This window comes from Siphateles boraxobius, unplaced genomic scaffold, assembly GCF_051911475.1.
Source record: "Siphateles boraxobius isolate OS27281-9 unplaced genomic scaffold, OSU_SipBor_1 12, whole genome shotgun sequence".
Taxonomy (NCBI): Eukaryota; Metazoa; Chordata; class Actinopteri; order Cypriniformes; family Leuciscidae; genus Siphateles; species Siphateles boraxobius.
Window position 1 is genome coordinate 13,428,213 of NW_027508722.1, and position 24,221 is coordinate 13,452,433.

The following is a 24,221-nucleotide window of genomic DNA, read 5'->3' on the forward strand; positions in this document are numbered from 1 at the left end:
TCTCGGTGCTCAAAGCCCATGTAATCTGGACCAGGTGCTTAGGAAGTGAAAGAAATGAAGGTAAAATGAGATCTGTGTTTAATGTGTAAAATTCCTTAACTCCTTAAATCAATTTTGATTTTTTAAAGTAAAAAAAAACTGTCTTAAAAAAAATCTATTGCCTTACTAAGAAATAAAATAATGCTTTAATGTAAATAAGGCATTGGACAACACGTATAAAGAATCAAAATGTATGCAGTCGATTAAATTGGAATAGCCTGTGCATGAACAATAATGATATAGATTTAATTCACCCATATTGTTTATAAAAATGAGAAAAATAAATAAAACTGCTAGTTATTATTAATAATGCATCAATGTTTACCGTTTAAAATACCAGCATTTCTGTTTGAGCTGATTGCTGTAAAGCTGAATGTACACCGGTAAACTGAAGCGCTTTGTTAGTCGGTTAATTAACTCAACGACACGCATGCTATATGAGATGAATCAGATATTTATGCAACATATATGACAGTCCCAATCATAGTTATTAATGTTGTGCAGTGGTGTTTGAGCTGTGCACTGAAGCTAAAGGATGATCACCAGTAAACTGAAGTGCTTAATTATCGCATTATTTAACTTAACCAAATACACAAAATAAACAATGTTCCAACTTATAACTGCGCACAACTTCACTGTGCTTGTCATAAGCCTACCTGTTGCCTACCAGCCTACCTGTTGCGGACAATACGCTAAAATCCCGTAACAATGCGGTAAAACATGGGCACATAAATTCACAACCTTTTACAGTAGTGTTCTCATTATGGGTTTATGTAGCTTATATGACAGACTTGTGTTGCACATGTTGAACTTTAACTGTATTTTCCTTTTCTAAGTGATTCCAATCGTATTTCAAGCAATTCTAAACCATAATGGCGAACAGTGCGCATCTGAAGTGTCTCACCTGGAGAAAAGTCCATTTTTTATCGGCTTTAATACATCGGCCTAATTTTCTTATCTTACCTAATTATTTGCAGATGGCCATTACATTTAAAATGAACGCATTTCAGCCGAGATATTGTGACCGATATATCGTGCATCCCTAGTTAGGATGTAATATTGTTTTCATGCTTTTTCATATCACATTGCTTACCAAAGTCACATTTGGAAAAGGGTAAATTAATTTAAGTCGAAGCTAGATCATCTGAGTAAGGCTTGAAATGCCAGCTGTTCCTATTTGACTGCAAGTTTTCAGCATCCCATTGCTCTGAAATCTCACTGCTAGTATTTCATAATCCAAAGTGTTAAATATTTTGTGCAGGAGTGTATGTGCAGCAGTAAGCGCCTTATCTAATGCACTGCCATGACATTTTAGATACGCGTTCTTGGGTTATCTTGACAGGCAAATGTTAGAAAACCTGTGTTCACCACACTGAAATTTATTCATGGTTTATGCAAAGCAAGAAGAGTAACAGTAAAAAAAAAAAAAAAGATTTCTTGCATAGGAATAAGATACAGTATGATATACGTCGAAATTCATTTAGCAAAAATGTATTATTACATTTATGGTCCTGTTACAAACTATTAGGCACGAAGGTATTCACTTTCATTTTAATCATTAATTTAGCCTATTTTACTTGGCAGTTTAGTTGATGTCATGAATGACATTAAATACATGTAATTTCCATCCTTAATTTTTACTTTGTTCAGTGTGATTCCATAGGGTTAGACTAAGTAAAAAATCATTGTCCAAATATATTTGTTTTGTATGTTGATTTTCAACACCTAGTTCATGACTGCATTATAGGAAATTGTTTGTTAATTCTGTCCTCAATACTATAACTTCTATATCAAGACATATATCATATCCTTTTTTGTTTTTATTCGTTGGGGTAGGGTCACATGTTTCTTCATGCGGAAGTCTTTGCATTTAGGCAATTGGCATTTCTTGTCAAATACAAATTTTAAATTTCTTGTAAGTTGCTGGCCATAGTGACAGGCAGATGATTGGCCCAGAATTCCCCACCACTGCCCTAAAAGCACCTACATTTGGCTAAATGCAGGGATGCACCGATACCACTTTTTTCAGAATCGATCCGATCCGATACCAAAAATTCTTAGTATCAACCGATGCCGATCCGATACCAACACAGTTTTTTTTTTTAAATCAAGTAGAATTTATATAACTCTCTGAGTGTTGAACTGATAATCACTCTTTTGTGTGTTAAACACAATCTACTTATACAGACAACTTCATTATAAAGAAAAACAAATCCAAAAAATATATGATCATAATCTATGACAAAAATGCTATTATAAACTAGATTAGTGGATAATTCAGCAGAAAAATTTAGTCTAGAAAAATCATGTGTCGATAATAATAATTGTATAAAATCTGAACATTTAGTGAAAAAAACAAATAAGAGACAATAAGTGTAACACTAAATCTGGTAAAACGTTACACATTGCTCTTTGTATTGTTGTAAAATATATTCATGAAAAACAAGGTAACAAAATAATATAAATTATATAAAAAATATATATAAAATAATATAAATTATTTTATATATAGCTATAGGCTACTATACAATTGAAACATGTTTTAAAGGTATAGCACAGCTGTTTAATGAGGCAGCAACATATGATAGATGGGACAGAACAAGAAAGGCTATTAATAATCTTTCATTGCGTCACTGTATTCTGATATGAAAGGCTGCAATACAGTGCGGCTCAAAGCACTTATGCGCATCCCGGGCGCAGAATGATGCGCTTGAAGCAACACGGAGTCACAGCGCGTCGAGTCCGCATTGAAAAATTCAAAGCACAAACGAAAGACATATTGATATGTAGTGTATTATACAGTATCTATCTTTGCAATAGTTTATTGAGCCTTTTCTTTTAACAGTTTTAAATTTCAGTTACTGTGCGCGTGAAGAACAAATATAGTGTTCTCCAGTGTTGTGATCTAACAGACACACGGTAGAAAGTAACATGATTAAGTTACAGCACTAAAGTCCAGCAAGATAAAGTTACAGCAATAAAGTCCAGCAAGATAAAGTTGTTTTATGTTAAACCATAGACCTGTATCTACAGATCAAGTACAATAATAGTAACATTGAATCATCTTGGAAAGAGTTTCATCGTGTTGACTGTCGTAACCGAACACAACACGCTGTTTGAATGCTGGATGAAGAATGATTGACAGCCGCAGTGGAGGGAAAAGTTTACGTGATCTTGAATTTAATAACTTAAATGTTCATTTCTATCTCACATTATACTATAATGGCTTCAGAACACTTGTAAAATAGTGCACGAAACTTTTTGGGGATTTTGTGGGGCTTAACAATAACGCACAATATCGGATTTGGATCGGCCTCGCCCGACCGATATCCGATCCGGCAAAAATGGCAGCATCAGAGCCGATACCGATCCTGAGTATCGGATCGGTGCATCCCTAGCTAAATGTGTTATTTTCATGGTCACTTTTTATAATTCTTAAAAGGTTAGTTCACCCAAAAATGAAAATTCTGTAAGTATTTACTTACCCTCATGTTGTTCCAACCCCGTAAGACTAGGGCTGTCGCGGTGAAGGAATTTCCCTTGCGGTAATTTTGAGTGGCTCAATAGCGCGATATGCGGTTTTACCGCCATTTATTTATTTATATTTATTTGCTATATAAATACGTGTTATGATGTGGTCAGCATACACAAAAACAATGTAACCAATGTAACCGAAACTAAACAGCGTCTCTGCGCATTGAAAGACTGTCACTCAGCGCGCAGTTGTTATGCCAACGGACTGTCTTTGAGTGAGTCATTAAACCTTTCATTCAACAAAAACGTTCAAAAAAAATGATTCCTTAACCCTATGATGGTCTTCGGGGTCTATTGGACCCCAAATGACTTTTGCTCAAATTAAAAAAAAAATTCTCTTTGTCCAAATGGTTTGAAACTTTCTATGGCTCTGAACACTTTCTAGATCTACAAAAAAAAAAATAATAATTATGATATCTGTTTTTATCTTGGCGTGACAAAAATAGTCACACTCGTGGTCTTCGGGGTCTATTGGACCCCACAATCAAAATAGACAAAATAACATCATCAAAATCAGAAACAACGTAGAACACATAGACAGAAATGACAGAAATAAAGTGGCACACTTCCAACAATGCAAAAAACATCCACAATCCAAAATTATCATGCTCACCACAGGCGCACACACACACACAAACACACACATAAAGAGGAATACATTTATACAGGAATACATACAGACTATAAAACTGTTCTCTTATCATTTGTAAAATAAAATAATCTAAAATGCAGAACCACCAGAAAAATAAATTGGTAACACTTAGACGCATTGAAAATGTGCGCGCACGCACACACACACACACACACACACACACACACACACACACACACACACACACACACACACACACACACACAAACACACACACACACAGAAATACATTTGTAAGGCTATAAAAAGTCTTATAATTTGTCAAATAAAATCATACAAAATGAAGAACCACCTCAAAAATAAATTGGTGACACTGTACACATAAAAATAAAAATAAAATGTACACACACAAACACCCTGTGTTTGCTCCAACCCTGTCTGCAGGTTTGGCACTTCACTGTTGTTGTTTTTGTGTGTGCTGTGTTTTTTCAGTACAAAAAATTCAAAATTTTGACAAATTATTTTATTTTTGTTATAATTGTGATTTTATAATATTTAGATATGAATCCAACTGAATCCAACTTTAGAAACTATATCTTTCAGTAATTCAAATAGCAAATAGCATATAATGGAGCTCTATAGCCATCTAGTGGTTAAAGTGATTTATTACAAATTTTAACCTGTATTTTCCAAAAAATGGGCAAAAATCTTTCATTAAACCTTGTAAAATTATCCATGGTATCCCCAGGAAAGAAAGTTAGAAATCTGGGTCTTTTATAAAGCTTATTTAACACTAAAATGCAGTTTTTTTTGTAAAAATCCTATTTAATTAAATATTTATTTATTTATAGAAATTTTTTAAAAATCATAAATTCTACAAAAACTGCACAAATGTTGAGTAAAAACATTAATGAACCGAGTAAAATTATATTTGTTTTAAAAAAATTAAATGTTGTTGTCTGGGGTCCAATAGACCCCGAAGACCACGAGTGTGATTTTTTTTTGAAGACCATCAGAGAGTTAAATGATAGATGTAATGAAACAAGGTGTTAATTATTTTTTTAACTTTGAGCTCCACTTTTCAAGGCTCAGCTGGCCAGCAATGCTTCACTTTTGGGCAAAGCTGAAGCAATGCTTCACTTAATAGAGACCAATGGCATTGATTCAATGCGTGACTCGCAGCTTTCCCCCCACGGCTTCCTCGCGCTGTGTAATGCTGACCAGCGCTGACGCCATTCATGGTAAATACCCTTACACGTTAAAAGGATGATAGCCTACGACAAATATTTCGCTTTCCTTGGAAACGGCAACCTTTTCACGAATATACATGACTTGACTTCAAAGACAGACGCAGGTAATCGCACGCGCTCAGTCGAACACATTCACTGTCTGTTTAGGCTTAAGTCCAAATCCACGAATCCTCTGTACAAATCACCATGATAAACAGTCTTGTTATCATTATTAACTTATTTAACATTCAATACACATGGTACGAACTACGAAGGGTTGCCTTATGAAAAAAGAAAACGCGGTTCGCGGTTGCTGCGGTTACTTGCGTTTCTCTGCGGTTGGCCTGTCAGTAGCGCGGTACTGCAATATTGCGGTTATCGCGACAGCCCTACGTAAGACCTTCGTACATCTTCGGAACACGAATTAAGATATTTTTGATTAAATCTGAGAGCTGGATCACTCCTCCATACTAGTCCATAGGCTTCTAAGGGATTGAAACTTGCCAGCCCCGAAAAGTCATTAAAGACATCTTTAAAATAGTCCGAATGACTACAGTGGCTCAATCTTAAGTTTATCAAGCGACGAGAATACTTATTGTGCGCAAAAACAAACAAAAATAACGACTTTATTTCAACTATTCATTTCCTTCTCTGTTGGCCTCTAATCAGTTAACTTAGTATGATTACGTTGAGCTACGTCACACGTAGGCTCACTATTGGCTGACGCTGGTCATGTGTGTGATGCGTGTGACGTACAACAACAGAAGGTTACGCTGTTACACTAGTGAACTGACTCGAGGCCCACAGAGAAGGAAATGAATAGTTGAAATAAAGTCGTAGTTTTTGTTTGTTTTTGCGCACAAAAAGTATTCTTGTCGTTTGATAAACTTAAGATTGAGCCACTGTAGTCACTTGGACTATTTTAACGATGTCTTGAATAACTTTTCGGGGCTGGCAAGTTTCAAGAAGCCTTAGAAGCCTATGGACTAGTATGGAGGAGTGATCCAGCTCTCAGATTTCATCAAAAATATCTTAATTCGTGTTCCGAAGATGAACGAAGGTCTTACGGGGTTGGAACAACAACAGGAGGGTGAGTAAATACTGACAGAATTTTCATTTTTGGGTGAACTATCCCTTTAAAGCTTAATGACAGGATCTCTTTTATCACATTTATGCATGGGACATGTTGTCACAGAAGTTCATAGTTTGAAGTATAATTTGAGACTGGCTGTCTGTCAGTCCACCCTACCCCAAACAAGTCTCTTTTATTCTGCTCGCCTCGAGCATTTTAATCCATGTTCCTATTTTATTTGGCATCTTATTTTTCCTTGTATGGTCTTGTGCAAACATCCGTTTTCCTCAAGCATCCTCTCCCCCTACTCTACCCCTCAACTCTTCGGGGGAAGCTCCCCCTTTCTCTCTGTGCCAAATCTCTCCCCCTGTGGTGCTCTTATTTCCTGACCTTGCCCTTTTTCTGTTGTCATCCTTTCTTGCCTCATTTTAGAGGCTTGGTTACCTCTATTCGACTATCCAGCAGATGGTATTCAAATTAGACCCCTTGGGTGAAAGCCGATTTTTCCACGCTCTTGGGCTGGAGAGTGGGCGGGTTCACCCTGGAATAGTGACCCAGAGACCCCTGTACTTCTCTTTCCGCTGTCTGTAAGGGAATGCAGAGACCAGGACTCACTCCCTTTTCTGCTAGGCCAGTGCAGCCCACAGAATCTTTTATGTTTCTGGAAGAGACAAATAGAATAATGTGCTGCCTGTTTTTCAAAGTTATGTTGAAAGGGAAACCACACATATGCTGACAACCTAATGCTAGAGTTTAATCGGGTTTCATCCCTGAATGTTGATTAGAGTGAAAAAAGTGTTTTATGACTAGAGCACATTATTTTTACACTACTCTCATCTAAAAAGCAATTTCAGTTTCTAAATCCTGCAAATCTTCCCCTAATTCAAGTTTGGGAGAACTTCTTAGCTCCAGCACACAGCACACACACTGGTTCAATTAAACACTGTGGCTCTGTTTCTATTTAAGTATTCCTTATTGTTTGCATTGCTTGATCCGTCAATGACATGAGTTTGGACCAGCATCCAAACTCTTGTTTGTCCAAGCACTGGAAGAGGTAATTATTTTTGCGCAATTTTGTTTGGTGCCACTCAAGGCAAAGAAATTACACACCCAGATAGGCCTGGCCCATGGGTTTGTCTCTGGCCCTTGGAGAGATCATTCAAATGAGCCCATAATATTAGAACCTCTGCAAACACGTGTTGTTGTTTTTTTACTTTTTTCCCAGTCATTTATGAGACATGCTTCCCCGCCACTGACATGGTAGTTCATGATGCATCTTCTGAAATAGTACAGAATCTTTGGATTAAAAACACAGGAGAAACAGAAACAAGCGATAGCAGTAAGCAGATCCATATGTAAAACAACGCGACCATCAACATTAAACCGCATATAAATCAAAACTACCTAACGTTACCGAATGAAATGTCGAACCAGGACAAGCTATAGGACTGTGAAGCTTTGAGGGTGTTGATGGACTCCATCTACTCCATCTATGTTTTGATCATCGTTCAGAATCCGATCTGGATGTAGTTTTTGAAAAAACACTTTTTGCACAAAATGTTGCTTTTTATGAAACTTAACCAGATTCAAGTGTTGATAAAAAAAGAATTCATTATGCTAGAATAAAACAGTTTTTTTTAAACAAAAGGGTCTGTTCTTTCTTTTAATATATTGTATGTTCAGATATTCATGCAACAATATTCTGGGGGCCATGAATGCTGGCGTTGGCTCTCAACTTTTTTGCCGGGAAAATAGTTAAAAGAAAGCGCTAAAATGTAATTAAAATGAATTATATCATTTGTGTGACATTTGTGTGTTATCCAAATCCTTCCTTGTATTTGAGCCTTAAATAAACTGTTTCTGGCATTCAAAAGTGCTTTAAACTGCCTATTGTTGTGTCCAGCCTGGGCTGCACTCGATTGCTCAGTTTTATCAATTTACAACTATTGATTCTGAGCTGAACTTTAACCATTTCAAGGTTCACTTTCAGTTTAAGGAATTTTGATGACATTTCAAGGTTCACTTTCAGTTTAAGGAATTTGATGACAATACTGACAGTGTCATTGCATCACACAAAAGCAAAAAAAAAAGTCCATTCACGCCAGTGATGGACCGATCCGATACTCCGAATCGGTATCGGCTCCGATACTGCCATTCTTGGCCGGATCGGGTATCGGTCAGACGAGGCCGATCCAAATCTGATATTGTGCGTATACTATTGTGTTATTGTTAAGCCCCACAAAAGCATAAAGCACCATAAAGTTTTCGTGCACTATATTATAAGTGTTCTGAAGCCATTCTATAGTATAATGTGAGATAGAAATGAATATTTAAGTCATTAAATTCAAGTTCACATAAGCTTTTCCCTCCGCTGCGGCTGTCAGTCATTCCCCATTCAGCGTTCAAACAGCACGTTGTGTTCGGTTACGACAGTCAACATGGAGAGAGTTTCATCAAGATGATTCAATGTTACTATTATTGTACTTGATCTGTTGATAAAGCCCAATGGTTTTGCATAAAATGACTTTATCTTGCTGGACTGTATTGCTGTAACGTAATCATGTTACTTTCTACCGTGTGTCTGTTAGATCACAACACTGGAGAGCACTATAATTCTTCTTCACTCGCACAGTAACTGAAATTAAAACTGTTAAAAGAAAAGGCTCAATAAGCGATTGCATAGATAGATACTGTATAATACACTATGCATGGATATGTCTTTCCTTTGTGCTTTGAACTTTTCAATGCAGACTCGAATTGCTGCGCGCTGTGACTCCGTGTTGCTTCAAGCGCATCATTCTGCACTCGGGATGCGCATAAGCGCTTTGTGCCGCACTGTATTGGAATCTTTCATAATATTTATACTTTTGCGCAATGAAAGATTATTAATAGCCTTTCTTGTTCTGTCCCATCTATCATATGTTGCTCCCTAATTAAACAGCTGTGTTATACATTTAAAAAATATCTTGTTTTTCATGAATATATTTTACAACAATACAAAGAGCAATGTGTAACGTTTTACCAGATTTAGTGCTACACTTATTGTTTCTTATTTGTTCCCCACAAAATAATGTTTTTTTCACTAAATGTTCGGATTTTATACAATTATTGTGCACTCGTGATTTTTCTCGACTACATTTTACTGCCGAGTTATCCACTAATCTAGTTCATAATAGAATTTTTGTCATAGATAATGATCATATTTTTATTTATTTGTTGTTTATCTTTATAATGAAGTTGTCTGTATTAAGTAGATTGTGTTTAACACACAAAAGAGTGATTAACAGTTCAAGACAGAGTTTGATCAAAAATAATCAAAATTAATCAAATTCTACTTGATTTAAAAAAAACTGCACTGGTATCGGATCAGTATTGGTCGATACTCAGAAATTTTGGGATCGGTTCTGAAAAAATGGTATCGGTGCATCCCTAATTCAGGCAGTTTGATCACACTGGGATTGTAATGTTGACATCATGGAGTTGAAGTCTGTTTATGTTCTGCCTTCCTCTGTGGTTCTGATTACCAAAGAATGTTTATAATCTGGATTCAAAGTCTCATGGGAACCATTGACTCAGCACCAGCCACTGTTCCTGTCATGACCGAGAAAAGCATGTCTGAAACCGTTGGGAACTCTGCAACAGTCTGAGAATTTTTTGCGTATTCTCGTTTTGCAAATTGTTGCACACTTCATGTGGTTTCTCTTTCATCGTTCGATGCAGCTTCCTGTCCACACTCACTGAAGCTTTTCTTCTACAACACTCGCTCATGACTGCAAGATTAGACTGTGGTTTTGTGAGGGTCTCTTTCACTGCAGCTCTGACAGATGACCTATTGAAATCACTATAGAACTGTCTGCCTGTTGCCAGGGCAACACTAGCTCGCTTCTGCTTTTTATGCACTCACGTGATTGGCTGTTGACGTCACCGGGGGAGGGACGCTGCCAGAGTTTGGTCCACTCTTGACTGCATAGGGCTTCGAAGAATCTTAAGGACTTGTTGAATTGACACGGTTAGTCTTAGTCTTGGTTGTCTCTTTTCACTGTCTGTTACCACTATCATCATCATCATCGTCGTCGGCAGGTGTAAATAGCCGGGTTATGGACTGTTGAAGGCAGTGGATTGCAGGGGAAAAATAGAAATAGAAAAAGAGGTAAGTCCTACTCCTTATTTTTCTTTTGTAGCAATGTCCAATGGTTTTAAGGATTATTTTGAGTATGTGATGTCACAGAACTAGTGAGATTTTATTGGTTGAGTTATGCAAGATGTCAGTGTGATTATTCGTGCACAGCTGTTGCATGCTGGCTCACTCCTTCACACGCTTTACGGCGCATTGGGGATCTATGAATAGGAGAAAGATGTAGTTAAGATGTAGTCATTCACTCGATAAACTCCCCTCACACACAGATCATTGTCCTCCAATGTTTCCCTGCCATTTCATATCCTATCCATCTCTTCATATTTGTGGACGGGTTAAATGAATTGGAGGGAGATTACTTACCGCTCCACCACCAGCTCTGAATTTTGTCATAGCAGAAACAGCTACATTACAGAGCCTCATGGGAAAGGAGGAGAGATGAGGAAGCTTGCATAATGTTTCCAAATGTTTCCTCTTCCCCAACTTTTTCATTTTCACCTTCCCCCACACTTTCACTGCTCGCTTAACTCATGCATGTGGGTGAGCGTGTGTGTAAAGAATGCTCTCTCTGAGGAGATGCACTTGCACTGAATACCAGAATAGCCCCATCCCCCCTGTCGCATTGAGCGTGGGTGGAGGGTGATCTATGGCAGGAAGAAAACCGTTATTGTTAATTGCTGGAGTTTTGAGTGGTCTCAACGGTTGGCTTTATTCAAAAATATTTTATCACTTTAAACCCCAAGAAAAAAGCTTTCTAGAAGACAGTGCTTTTCACACTTTCATTAAAGTAAAAGATTCCTTCTATTCCTAATGGAAGAATCTTCATATACATCACTAGCTAATTTACCACGACCCACATGAGGGACAGACTCGAAGCGTCTCAATGCTCTGCTCGACTTCTGCTACCAAGACATATTGGTTATTAGATGTTATCGGGTCCCTGTAGTGATGTGACAGTATTTCCTGTACACAGACACTCGTGCGCACACGGCCTACTGGTAGTTCAGAAACACATGGCACCAAAGACAAACACACTTCTGCGTTGGAGGCCTGCTGGCAGTAGGGATGAGAGACGCTGCTTGCAGCTTGTTCAGCACAGCCCACGTGTGTGGGAGGAGATTATCCTCGCTGCAACCACTGCTATTGTGTGTTATCAGCCCTGTCTGTTATTACAGCGTTTATCTGTGTGTGTTTGAGCAGTGTGTAGGTGCTGCTTGTGTGTTGTGTGTATCTATTAAATGACTTAAATACACAGAGTGCCAAGTGAACATGATTTTTTTTTCCATTATCAAGCCTCTAAGTGCAGTTTTAATAGCATTCTCACCGTCAGTATCAGTCTGATGAGCACTTAATGCCATAATGCATGTATCTCAAACCTACGCTACTATTTACTGAAGCACGCTTTAATTTTCAAGATGAAAACGAAGTAACACAAATTTTCCCATTTCAGGAGCCTCTGAACTAACTGAAATCTTCTGTTGCAAGTGCTCAAAAAACATAGTTAAGTTTTTTTCACACCAAGACAAATTTTTGACATGAAACTAATTGTCGCATGCAATCTGGATTCTTCCTCTCTATTTACCCATTAAAGCCGGCAAACTCCAATAAAATTGCAAGATTGATTTTCCAGTAAATACACAAATGTGCTGTTAACACAAGCAGCTACGTTCCGTCTTTATTTACCTGGATAAGAAGCACTTTAGTTTCACTATCTGTCAAACATTTTCTTTTTTAATTCTTTAATGATATTTTATTGACACAAAAAAAGGTCCTATTCGCACATGATCTTTCAACTGAAATTTACAGGTAATTTGCTAGTAAAGACTGTGTGAAAGGGGCTAATATCACTTTGTCTGTTTGTGAGCAACACCAAGTCGAAGTTTTTATGTCATTGGTTGGCCAGTTTTATTTGCAGTGCAATGGAACATGCCTCAGTAAAAAAAGAAAAACTGTTAACAGCATGTAAATATTTGTCATTCTGAACAGGCGCATTAACAGCCGTTTGTTTAAATTAAATTATCGCACCAAATGTTTGCACTGAACATTTGCCTTGGTGTGAACAGGCCTTTTTACTTTTCATCCAAAGTAGGGATGGAACGACGCAAATTAGTCGATTTTTGTGAAATGCATTGATTCATCGCGCTGTTTATGTTCCCCAATGATGGCGGCTCCTGGGCTTAATTCACTTAATCACTTATTTATTTTTTTAATCACACCTTTGACTTTCTTTAAAGTGAAAGATCATATTGGCGTAATGAAGTGTATTGAATAGAATTGACGTATTGTACTTTAGGGGTCGACCGATATGTGATTTTCAGGGCCGATACCGATTATTACAGATCAAGTAGACCGATAACTGATATTTTAAACCGATATATAGCCTATTTCTGTTGTTTAAATGTAAGTTAATGTCAAAATTAAGAATAACAAAGGGTTTTGACAAATACTTTTTAGGGCCCTATGAAAACCTGAACTTTTATTTTGACGGGTTGCCGTGGAGATCTTTGAGGGGGCTTTCACACTAGCACTTTTGGTGCGCACCCGGGTTCGAATGTCGTCAGAGTTCGGTTCGTTTGATGTGAACGCTGTCTTCCGAACTCGGGTGCGCACCCGCGAACCGTACTCGGGTCCGCTTAAAAAGGTGGTCTGGGGTACGGTTCATGTGAACTCCAGTACGGTTCGCTGCTGATATGAACGCAATCGAACCAAACCGCGGAAGTGAACTGCTATTGATGACGTATAATGTTATACGTATAATGTGGTCGACAGGACAGTCGTCAGTGCGTGTGTGTGTGTGTATACATTTACCTTAAAAAAAAGCGGGATTGATGCACTGCAAGCAGAGAAATGATTTATGCTTGCTTCCGCAAAAATTGTCTTCGGCTGACAGCCAGATGTCTTTGGAACGATTTTAGTACTTTTGCGGCAGACAGACCCAAGTGTGTTTCTGTATCTTTTCTTTGAAAACAAAACCAAAGGTTAAAAAAAAAGAACAAATGTGACGCGAGCAATTCTATCCATTTTGACGCCTTTTTATTCATAGCGGCGGCGGTTACCAAGCAACACGATTACGCGCCAGCTGCAGCTTGTTGAAACAAGCGTACCGCGGTTCGGATACAAATAATATAATGTGAACACAGTCCATCGGTGGCAGGAAGAGGGGGGAGCAATCGAACTCGGGTTCGGAACATGCAATCGAACCAAGTGTGAAAGCTCCCTGAGTTTCTGTGTTTATGATATGACGATAACTTTCTCAGTTGAAGCATTAAAAAGCTCATGAAGTGACTAAGCGGCTCTGGAGATGATGTATATGCAATCATGTCCTCAATATAATGATGCGGCTGAGGCTGAAAACAGTGCAAATGTCACACGTGTGTGTGGTAAATGAAATCTCGTGTCTGCGCCATTCATTTAGAGACGCTGGATTTAAATAGTCTTTTTGTGGTTTCGAAATTTGATTTGTACTGACCTGCTTTTTATTAATTAATCAAAAAGTTGACAAATTCAGTGACATTCCGCTTTATTCAGTAAATTCCGTTTTTATTCCGACTGGATTCCGCGATTCCGTCTGTTTTCTGCATCGCGGAAATCACAGGGCCCTATTATATTGAGGTGTTTTGCGATTTCAGTGTAGTAATTTATTGCTACTTCAGCAAAGTCTGCTGCTGCCTTAACTTTGTGAGACAACTGATGCGTGATTAGTGAAGCAGCTTCAGTCAGCAAGTGCTTTCGGTGTGAAAGTGCAAAACTTTCAGTGCCTTCAGCTTTCCGCGTTGATTGGCCCGAATCGTGACTCCAAACAAATCAGATGGACGGGGACATTGGTCTAGTCTACAGAGTGGTGAGTTCCGACAGAGCTGGCTGTGTCAGAGCCAAATATAGCGCATTTAAAAATGTAATAATTTTATCGGCAAGTCGGTTTTGAAAATGGCCGATACTGATAACCATAAAAAATGCTTAATATCGGCGCCGATAATCCGTCGACCCCTATTGTACTTGCATAGTATACAAATACCCCTTTTCGCCCACAATGGTTTGCGTTCTAGATAGTGCTGCACGATTAATCATATCGCGATCGCGATGTCAAGCCTATGTGATATGACGCAAAATGCTGCAATTTTATTTGAAATAACCTAAACAAATTAGGGCTATTAACGCATCATCTGTTAATTTTTGTCATCATTTGGCTAGTGCTACATGATCCCGCTCTTATTCATGCAAATACTTTTAATCCATTAATGCACGACAAAGGACAAAAAAGAGCGCGCTGCCTGTGAATGTCCTGACTGTGACTCACAGAAAGACGTGCGCCAGTATTATGCGTGCGCACAAGACAGCACGCCAGAATACAGTTCTTTTTCTCGCTTGAACGAACAATAACACACACAATTATGCCAAAATGTCTTTTTGTCGAGTATCTTCGTAACATAAGAGCAGTCTTATGATGAACATAAAGAGTTGTGACTCGTGAGAGAATGAGGCGCGAGTGAGATCCGCGTCTCTGTCAGCAGCGGCTGGTCTTAAAGGGACAGTACACAGTAGCCACTAATTATCTCTGTCGTTAAAGTTAATCAAAGAACAAAGGGAACAGAGAAAACACTCAGTGCTCTTGACTAAAGAACTTTTGTAACTTTAATAAGGATTAAAATTTATGCAGCACAGGCTATTTGATAACTTTATAAAATTTCTGATATTCAATGCCCTACCTGTTAGACAGTAAGTTTTTATTTTTTGAAGCCTAATAAATGTTTTAAATAAAAATTCATTGCTTTCAATGGTAATGACGAAATCACTGTAATTTTGGATGGCTATAATTAATGTTCAAAATTGTGTGTGGGGGTGGGGGGCATTTTTATCCAGACATCAATCGCTTATTGATCATTATAGATGTTGTCAATCATTTAGTTGTTGTTGCTAGTTTGAGTTGAGAAATACACATTTCAGCATTATCACTAATCTGTGTGTGCATTTTCCTTGAGAACCAAGCATATGACTCCTGAAACCATTTGTTTATTATATCGCAATCGCAAAATTGACCTCAATAATCGCAATATGACTTATTCCCCAAATTGTGCAGCCCTAGTTCTAGAGCCAGAGCCTGTTCTCGGCCTGGTGAACTGGAGCGTGTCGCAAACCGGCAAGGTTTCTACACAGTTCACTCGCTCTTTCGCAGACTGGGGGCCCTATTTTAACGATCTAAGCGTATGGTCTAAAGCACACAGTGCAAGTGCACTTGGGGCGTGTCCGAATCCACTTTTGCTAGTTTAATGATGGGAAAAATGGTCTAAAAGGGTTGTCCCTATTCTCTTAATGAGTAATGGGTGTGTTTTGGGGCGTAACGTGCAATAAACTAAACAGTTGCGTTCGCACCATGGCGGATTCGCTTTTTGCATGGCGTAATTTGCAAGCGGAAAGACTAAACGCTTCTCTAGAGAGGAAACAGATCTGCTCATACGCAAGGTAAAAGTATGCAAGCAGACCATCTATGGGACAAGCAATAACTTTATGTACACCATAATAATCTTTTACTTTATAATCCTTTTATTTTTAATATTTGTGTGCTGCTGTGCGTCCGTGTGTGCAATAAGCAGAGTGTATGCGCATTGTGCACCTGACTATAGCCTCATATTACTAATGCGTCCTTTAAATCACAAAAAAATACAGCGCCATTGACTTTTGGTTTCAGTTGGTCAATGGCGCAGTCTTTTTCAGTTGCCTAAAAATAGCAATGCGCCAACAATGTGCCTGAACACACCTCGTTTTCAGAACAACACGCCCATGGGCTCACAGATGGGCGCAAATGCATTTGCTATTTAAACAACGTGGCGCAGGACGTGAAAATGATAACTGTGTCAGGCTGAAACTAGCTAAAAACACTTGCGTTGTCACGCATTGCGTCGGGTGTATGATAGGGCCCAGGGTCTCTCTTGCACGCATAGTTTTATATATTTTGATTAATAAGCAATATAGTGCCGTTATTACGTTTCTCAATTTGCCAGTATTTCTACCCACCCCCCTTCTTCTCGGCTCCATTCAAGACCAGCAGGTTTTTAGTGCCAGAGTTGAACCAATCTTTCCAGCCCAGAATCCCCTTTTCTGCAATGGAAATGGTTCGAGAACGGACAAAGGCCAGGAACCCGCACCAGAACAGTGTCAGTGGTAAAGGGGTATCGGTGGTCTTTACTAAGTCTTATCACAAATAATATCACGCATTAGCAAAAGGTTCTGGAATGAGTTTTTGCACTTGGGATTAGAATAATCTTCAGGTTTTGTAGATTTCTGTCTGCTTGTATTTGAGTAGATATGATGAACTTTGTCTGTATGTCTGCTGTTTCCATTTCGATTTTCTTTCTGTTGCTGAAAGTGTCTCAGGACCAAAAAAAACTGCATTATGAAAGGATTTGCTCTCAGTTTGAAATAAATAGGAGTCATTTTTTTTGCCTTGTTTGTGTCCAGCTCATTCTCTGCAGGGCTCCGCATGTCAGAAAATATCCTCGACCATGCTGAGAGCTGCACACAGCTGTTCTTGTTTTGTTACACTCATGAGTGTTGCACACTGCTTCCAGCCCCCCCCCCCCCCCAATACATTTTGTACGTTTCTGTAAAGATGCTGTAGTTTATATGAATGTAATTTTATAGCTTTAAGTCCGTCGCAAGATATGTACCTTTTTTTTTCTTTGTCTTCAAAGTTAGTGGCTTAAATTAGAGAAAACTGAAATGATTAAATTGTACCTTTATTAGCACCATATTTCTGGTACTTCTCACATCAAATGCACTGCCATGTGCTAAAAATATGTTTTTCAGAAAACTTGGAAATGGATACTGTTGAGTTCCTCCTTTATTTGCACTATTTATGAAGTGCTTCTTGGAAGTGTTAATAGTCATTCTGTTTGTTTTCTTGGTTCTCAATCTCTGTGGGAAACTTTATTCTCCTGTGCTATTCTTTAATTTATTGCCAACATTGAATGCCTGTTATCATTTATATTAGTCATTCTTTAGGCTGGATCCTTGGTTTCTGTTCCCTTTTCTCAAATGTGGTCTCACAGTCTTTCATTTTTTTAACTGACCTTGAGCAATTATATAAATACTTATGGAAGGAAATGCAGCCAGGCTCCTTGTTTAGACTGGTTGTGTGTCGAGTGCCATGGGTAATGAGGACAAGGCATGCACTACTGGACAGAACTGTGACTGAATGGGAGAGTCCTTGTTACACATTTCATCCACAGAACTAGATGATTCTTCTTCTGCAAAAGATCTTGAGGTTATACCTGTATGTTGTCTTACAGGTTGTCCTGGCATGATTTTGCAGACATTGCTGATAAAGAGAGAGATCATTTAGCTAAATAATTAAACTGCTAAAACCTTATTTGCAATGTCATTCATATTACATGTAGGATTCCATCAAGTCATTTCAGGTATCGATTTTCATTGTTCATTTATTTTATGCTGTTCAATCTATAAATGTTATCTGAATATGCGTAAACTCTTACGAGACATATGAGTGGCACTGGACAAAGTGAAATAAACCATGCAGAAGAGATTGAAACTGTTGAACCATGTTCCTTTACCATCTATTTCTCTGTGCAGTGACGGTGGACCAATGTGAGCACAGTGAATGATTTGAAAAGCTAGAAGAGTTTGTGACTACACCATTAAGGTTGCTATCACAACAGATCATCTCTGATGCTCTGGATTATGTCGTCCAGACAATTCAGGAGGAAAACCAAATATTCTGTGGAACACGAAATTGCTTCCTTTTAGGAGAGGACTGTTTCCTCTTTAACCTCTGCATTTTAGATTCCTTGTGACCACACAAATCAGACATCACTGTTTTTAGGCTTAAAGTTCTGTTCATATCAGCAGATAAGATATTTAGAAAAATTACTAATATCTGCTACAAAGAGTTAGTTATTTGTTAGTTCTCTGTAGTTTGAGGTTCCCACGATCATTGCAAGGCTGTTATCTCTCACGCATTCAGTGTGAGCCTCACGCAATTGACACTGATTTCATGCCACACATCCATTTTCTAGTGCAGTGAAAAATCGCAAAGAGGACTCTGACATCGACAGACAAGACAGAGCAGGTTATTTTTGTATGAAACAAAGCTTTGCTTTCAAGTTCTGTCAATTGTATTTGTTGTAGAGATTACAATTTTCTAGTCCGATTTCCAATTTTTCATTGAGTTTGGCCTGCCGATACTGATTTTAGCCGGTTCCGATGTCATTTTTTCTAACCACTTTACAGCAAGCACAAATATTTATTTTCTATCTTTTCTTTAATAGAACCTTTTGCACAAAACAGAACTATATACTCCTGGTGTGGGAAATTCACACACATATAAAGTGCAGTGTTATGGAAGAACGGTTTCCTTCTTTTCACATCCAATATCCAAAAAAAAAAATCTATTTAGCAAACTAAACATCTGTATGAAAACGGGTAATGGCAATAATATATAAATAACAAATAAAAATAAAATAAATATAGCCTTACAGTATAAAGATATTTCTCAAAACACACACACAGGCCTATTGCAATCACTTGTACATCAATGTCAAGTTTTTCTTCGCAAACAGAAGCATTTCTACTTTCACCAGATAGTCTGTTTCTTCTCGCTGTGCCACATGTCCAGCCAGACTAAACAAGCGCTCACTGTCACCGCTTTTACATGGTGCAGAGAGGTAAGCTCGAGGATTGGGAAATAATAAAAAGTTTAAATGGGTAAATTCTCTGTTTTTGAGTCTTCATTTTCTCTTCTGACATAGCTTACTATAGTTCTTGTTAAAACACACCAGACATGCAAATTCTGTGCATTTTGGGCACTTTTTATGTGAAATCACATTTATTTTGTCCATCAAAAGTGTGCTCTAACTTTAATTGAGCGTGAGCAGCGCAGCAAAAATAGACTCGGCGGCGTCGGCGCTGAAACTCCCGCTTTACCATTGATCAAGCGACGCTCCTGCTTGACGCTCATGCAACGCTCCTGTGAATGCATTCATTGATTAACATGCACACCAAAAGAAGGGAAAAAAAACATGACCGGCATAAAATCGGAATATGTCAGACTGACCGGCCGGTCGCCAATCATGAAAATCACGTGAAAATCGGCTAATTCCAGTCACCAGCCGATCAATCGGTGCATCTCTTATTTGTTGCTAAATGTCATGTGTCTAGGGTGACCACCATCAAACAAACCAAATGTGTATATATGTAACATAACATGTCTTTATTTAACATATCATTTAAATTCAACATCACTGTGCCCGAAGGCAGCAAGCATCATGCAGATAACTATTTTTGAAACCGTTCTGACCAAGTCCAACTAAAATCCAACAAAATAAATAATGAACAAATAAAATATAAAACAACATGAAATTAGATCATTGACAGTCTTAAATATTAAGAATATATTAAACCAACAACGTCCATATTTTTAGAAAGGATGTGAATTAAAACGACCACAGCAGGCAACAATTTGATAAATTCTGTTAAATTTTAATTTTAATTTACCGAATTATCCATTTGTTTTCTGACAGGGAACCCATGGAATGAATCACCGCTCCACATTTTGATTGACAGCCGTCACAACCTACTAGTGACCTTGTTTACTCCTTTCCTTTCAACCATTGGATAGGATTTTAAAAACGGCAGTTGTATTTGTACTTCTGACGAAGCGTTAAATACAGGCGAAAAACTACGCTGCAAAAAAATATTTATAAAATGCTTTCTTAAAAAGGCAAAAGAAAGCATGCATATTTTCTTAATATGATAATTAAAAACCAACAGACTGATGAAAATGCGGGACATTTTCTTAATATGCGACGTGCAGGACAAGGGAGGAAAAGGGGTGAAAATGCTGTGCGGTACAACGCAAAGCGGGACGGGTGGTCACCCTAGATGTGACGGATCTCTGTAGCGCCTCAGATCGCGGCACGTGACCTGATCATCTTTTCCTCTTTACTAGTTAATAGTAAATAAACACAAATGAACATCAGAAGGTATGTTGAAATATACAGTACAACTTACTGAAATGTCTCATGTAATCGCTCAGTGAGTGTTTACAAGCTGTATTATTGACCTCTTTTCACAGTTGAAACAATGTCTCGTAACGTTACATTTACCTCAGGAAAGCCATTTAATAACCGTAGTATGTTAGTTAGCTAGAAAAGTTAACTACAGAGAGGAGTGTTTTGTTAAATATATGCATTATGCACTATATTACATATTATATTTTTACTCATATCATTGAGAATATTGTTATTATATTATATTAATTTGTTGTTCATTTTTAAACTTCGATAATAATTAGAGATCCACCGATACCACTTTTTCCAGAACGAGTTCGATACCGATTCTTTAATTTTTAGTCTTGCCGATACCTGTATTTTCATTGCATTTTTAATTTTTACAAATATTGTGCAGAGAAACCTAAATAATATGAATCAAAATTAGTTGGCTGAGCTAAAAGATATTTCTAGTTATTTTCATGCCTAATTATGCCTGTTAAAATGTTTTATTGGAGCTACAGTTACTTAAACTCTTTATATTATTGCTCTATCATATTTTATTTTATTTAATCACACGTTGAATATTTAGAGCTGCTCCAGCAAGCCAAAACCAGTCAAGAGCAGTGAGGGTTTTTTCTGTCTTTTGTGGTTAGATTAACATTGAGGACTAAGACAGCAGTTGGTTTATTATGCTGCTGTCACTTTAACAGCTGCACATATTCAACATACTGGTACACATGCGTTTTCTTTTCAACTGTTTACGTTCACTTAAGACATAACCGACTGTTTCACAAGGATACTTGCCTATACCAGCATTTTGATATAATTTTGTGTGAATTTGTCCATTAAAGCACAAGAGATGAAAGAGCACTCGGATTTATAGGCTGTTCGCACACTATCTGAGAGGCAGTATTCTGGGCGCACAGAAAACCATGTGATTACTGTACGACCTTCCTGTAGGGAACCACTCGTTATACATAAATCACGCAACAGTTCATGGTTTTACTTGCACATACTAGTTTTAGTTTTAATTCAAATGATGCATATGTGCTGAGTGAACGATCAACAATCAAGAGCATGCAACAGAAGTGCGCGCTCTCTCTCTTTACCGTCAGATAATCTTAGCTATATGCTCCTCATTTGACTTTCTTTGCTATTGCCATATCTGACCGAACTACAAACTTTTCAGCGATGTCTGAAAAAGGGATGTGCGCTCAACAAGTTTGTGTATATGTGCCGCTGCGCGCTCAATCCACTCCCCGTTTCGCTTATCAGCTCGCGCAAAACAGCTATATAGACTATAGGCGTAAATATTTACTTTGTTTGACATTCTATTAATTTGATACATTTACTTCATAGACATTCTTCTCTGATATATCCATTCTGCTCTCTGTTTGCTCTGTTGTATGATGAATACTGTAACAAGGTATGTTGTTCAGGGAAGGAGGCGGGAACCGGCGAATATTTAAAGACTTTAATTATGAAATAAACAAACACAAAACAAAAGTAAAAGCACACACATTAACAAAACAACATAAATGAGTACAGGCCTGGTCCACTGTCGTCGCTCCTCTTTTTATGCTTCCGAAGCTCCTCTGTGAGATGTTCTCTCACGGCCCTCAGCCTCGTCCTGCTTGCTACAAATATTGTATATTACCACAGTATAAAATGTCTATCGTTAGAGATTTTGCTATATATCGGGGTATGTAAATATATAATACTATTGCACTTCAGAGTGATTAAATGCATGAATAAGAATATAAAAAGTTGATGTTAAAAAGAGTTAAGCACAATAAGCAGTAATAAAGAACTCAATGTGGTGCACGTGCTGAAGGACACAGCGTAACGGGTGCACAAAAAGCCTCGTCTCAGCATGTGATCACAAATTCAGTTGTCTTTCACATCTTATTGCGCGTAAATGGTTGAATACACACGCAATTATGTCAAAATGCACATCGTGTTGAGTATTCATGTTAACAGCTGGTTATGTCTCTAGTAAAAGTAAACAGTTGGACGTAAACTGGATGTGTATCAGTATAATGGAGCCGTGCATTTGATCTTAAAGTGACAGCAGCCTAATATACCTACTGCTCTTGACTGAATAACTAGTTTTACCTTTAATAAGAATACATTTATATTTAATTCATACAGTGAAGACTATGTAATATCATCTTTCTTATTAGTATTTTTTATTTTATTAAATCACAATCACTGCACTTATTCTAACTACATATATATTGTTATCATTAAATAGAATTTCTCATATCGTGAAATAAGAATTTGGTCATATCGCCCACCCTTAGTCATGTGTTTTCTGGTTATGCTTAGTTCTGAAGTATTTAATTGTAATAATCTCTATAAAATCCTTAACCAGTAATCAAGAAGAACTGGAAAAGTCATGGATTCACTGGACAAAAGGTGCAGGGTCATTACAACATGGCAATAGGCTGAAATTGTGGACATCAAAGATCAACCTCTTAGACACTGTTCAGCAAGAGCTTAATTAGAATAATTTCTCTGCCATTAGCAAATTACCACCCATAACAAGGGCCTTATTTTTTTTGAAGATCTGCTTTCAACCTGCCGATATGAATGATTGTGGCCTTATACACGGTTTCGAGAAGGGAAAACTTCTACCAGTTGTCTCTACCAATGCCCTGCAGCTTAAATTTACTTTAAGTTGTCCATGTGCTTTTGTCATTTTTATTATTTTCTTGTTTTTTTAAATATTTCTTTTTAGCTTTAATTTTTTTTTTTTAGTGTTAGTAATTTTAGTACTTCAGGCTTGGTTTCACAGTTTTCTGTTTAACCCGTACCATTAGTCTCCTCTCTCCGAATGGCTGGAATCCCAATTTTATAAGGAAATCCACTTGGAGCAGCATTGTTCCGTCAGGAGACGCAAACATCTGTAGTCTCATTGAGTTATTGTTTTTTTTCTCTGCTAACCAATGCTGTATGGAGTGTCTGTTTCCATGGCAACATGGCAAGAGGTCACAGAGATTCGTTATTGTACATGACGGCATTGGTAACTGCTTTGTAATTAAGCCCAAGTCTGTCCTCTTTTTTTTTTAATTTGATGTTCAGTTTAATCAGGAGCATTGATGCTGGATACTTAATAAATGCCTGTCAGCCATAACACCTCTTAGCTGAAAACTATTTCTCAGCATATGACAAAAATAACATTGATTAATGTAGCTAATAGCTAATGCAGTGTGACCTTAGCATCTGTCCCTTATCAGTTGGCAGTTAAAGATTGTTTAAACACGTATAGCACTATAAATATGAATTTGGAGACATACAATAGTCTGTTTCAGTCTTCAACTCAGGGGCTTCTTGTTTGGACTCTCTCATGTGACACTTGTTCTGCGTTTACTGCTAATGGCCTCTATCATTAGACTGAATGGCCAGGTTCCTGGGCAGACACACAGTGATTCGATAGGGAATTTGGTTCCTGTCTGCTTTTATATGTAGTTAAAGAACAAATTGTTTGTTCTGATTCTGGTCCTCCTCTAATTCCAGTCTTTCCATTTGCTTTTAATCTTGTTCTTTGTTCAATGTTGAAATAGCATGAAGTACAAATATTATTAGTCACACAAAAAAAGGTGTGTCTGGTTGC

At 37.7% G+C, this 24,221-nt stretch overlaps 1 protein-coding gene across 2 annotated transcripts in view; it reads left to right on the plus strand.

The window, feature by feature from the left end:
• ncalda (neurocalcin delta a) overlaps nt 1-24,221 on the plus strand; it is a 64,189-nt gene that overhangs the window by 23,160 nt on the left and 16,808 nt on the right. Inside the window, exon 1 of one of the 2 annotated variants that reach the window (XM_077208807.1) lies at nt 10,393-10,616. The exons of the other annotated variant lie outside the window; for it this stretch is intronic. The gene's annotated coding sequence lies outside the window, so the exon portion shown is untranslated. Of the gene's footprint in view, nt 1-10,392; nt 10,617-24,221 lie in introns of those variants that run through there. 2 annotated transcript variants of the gene reach the window in all.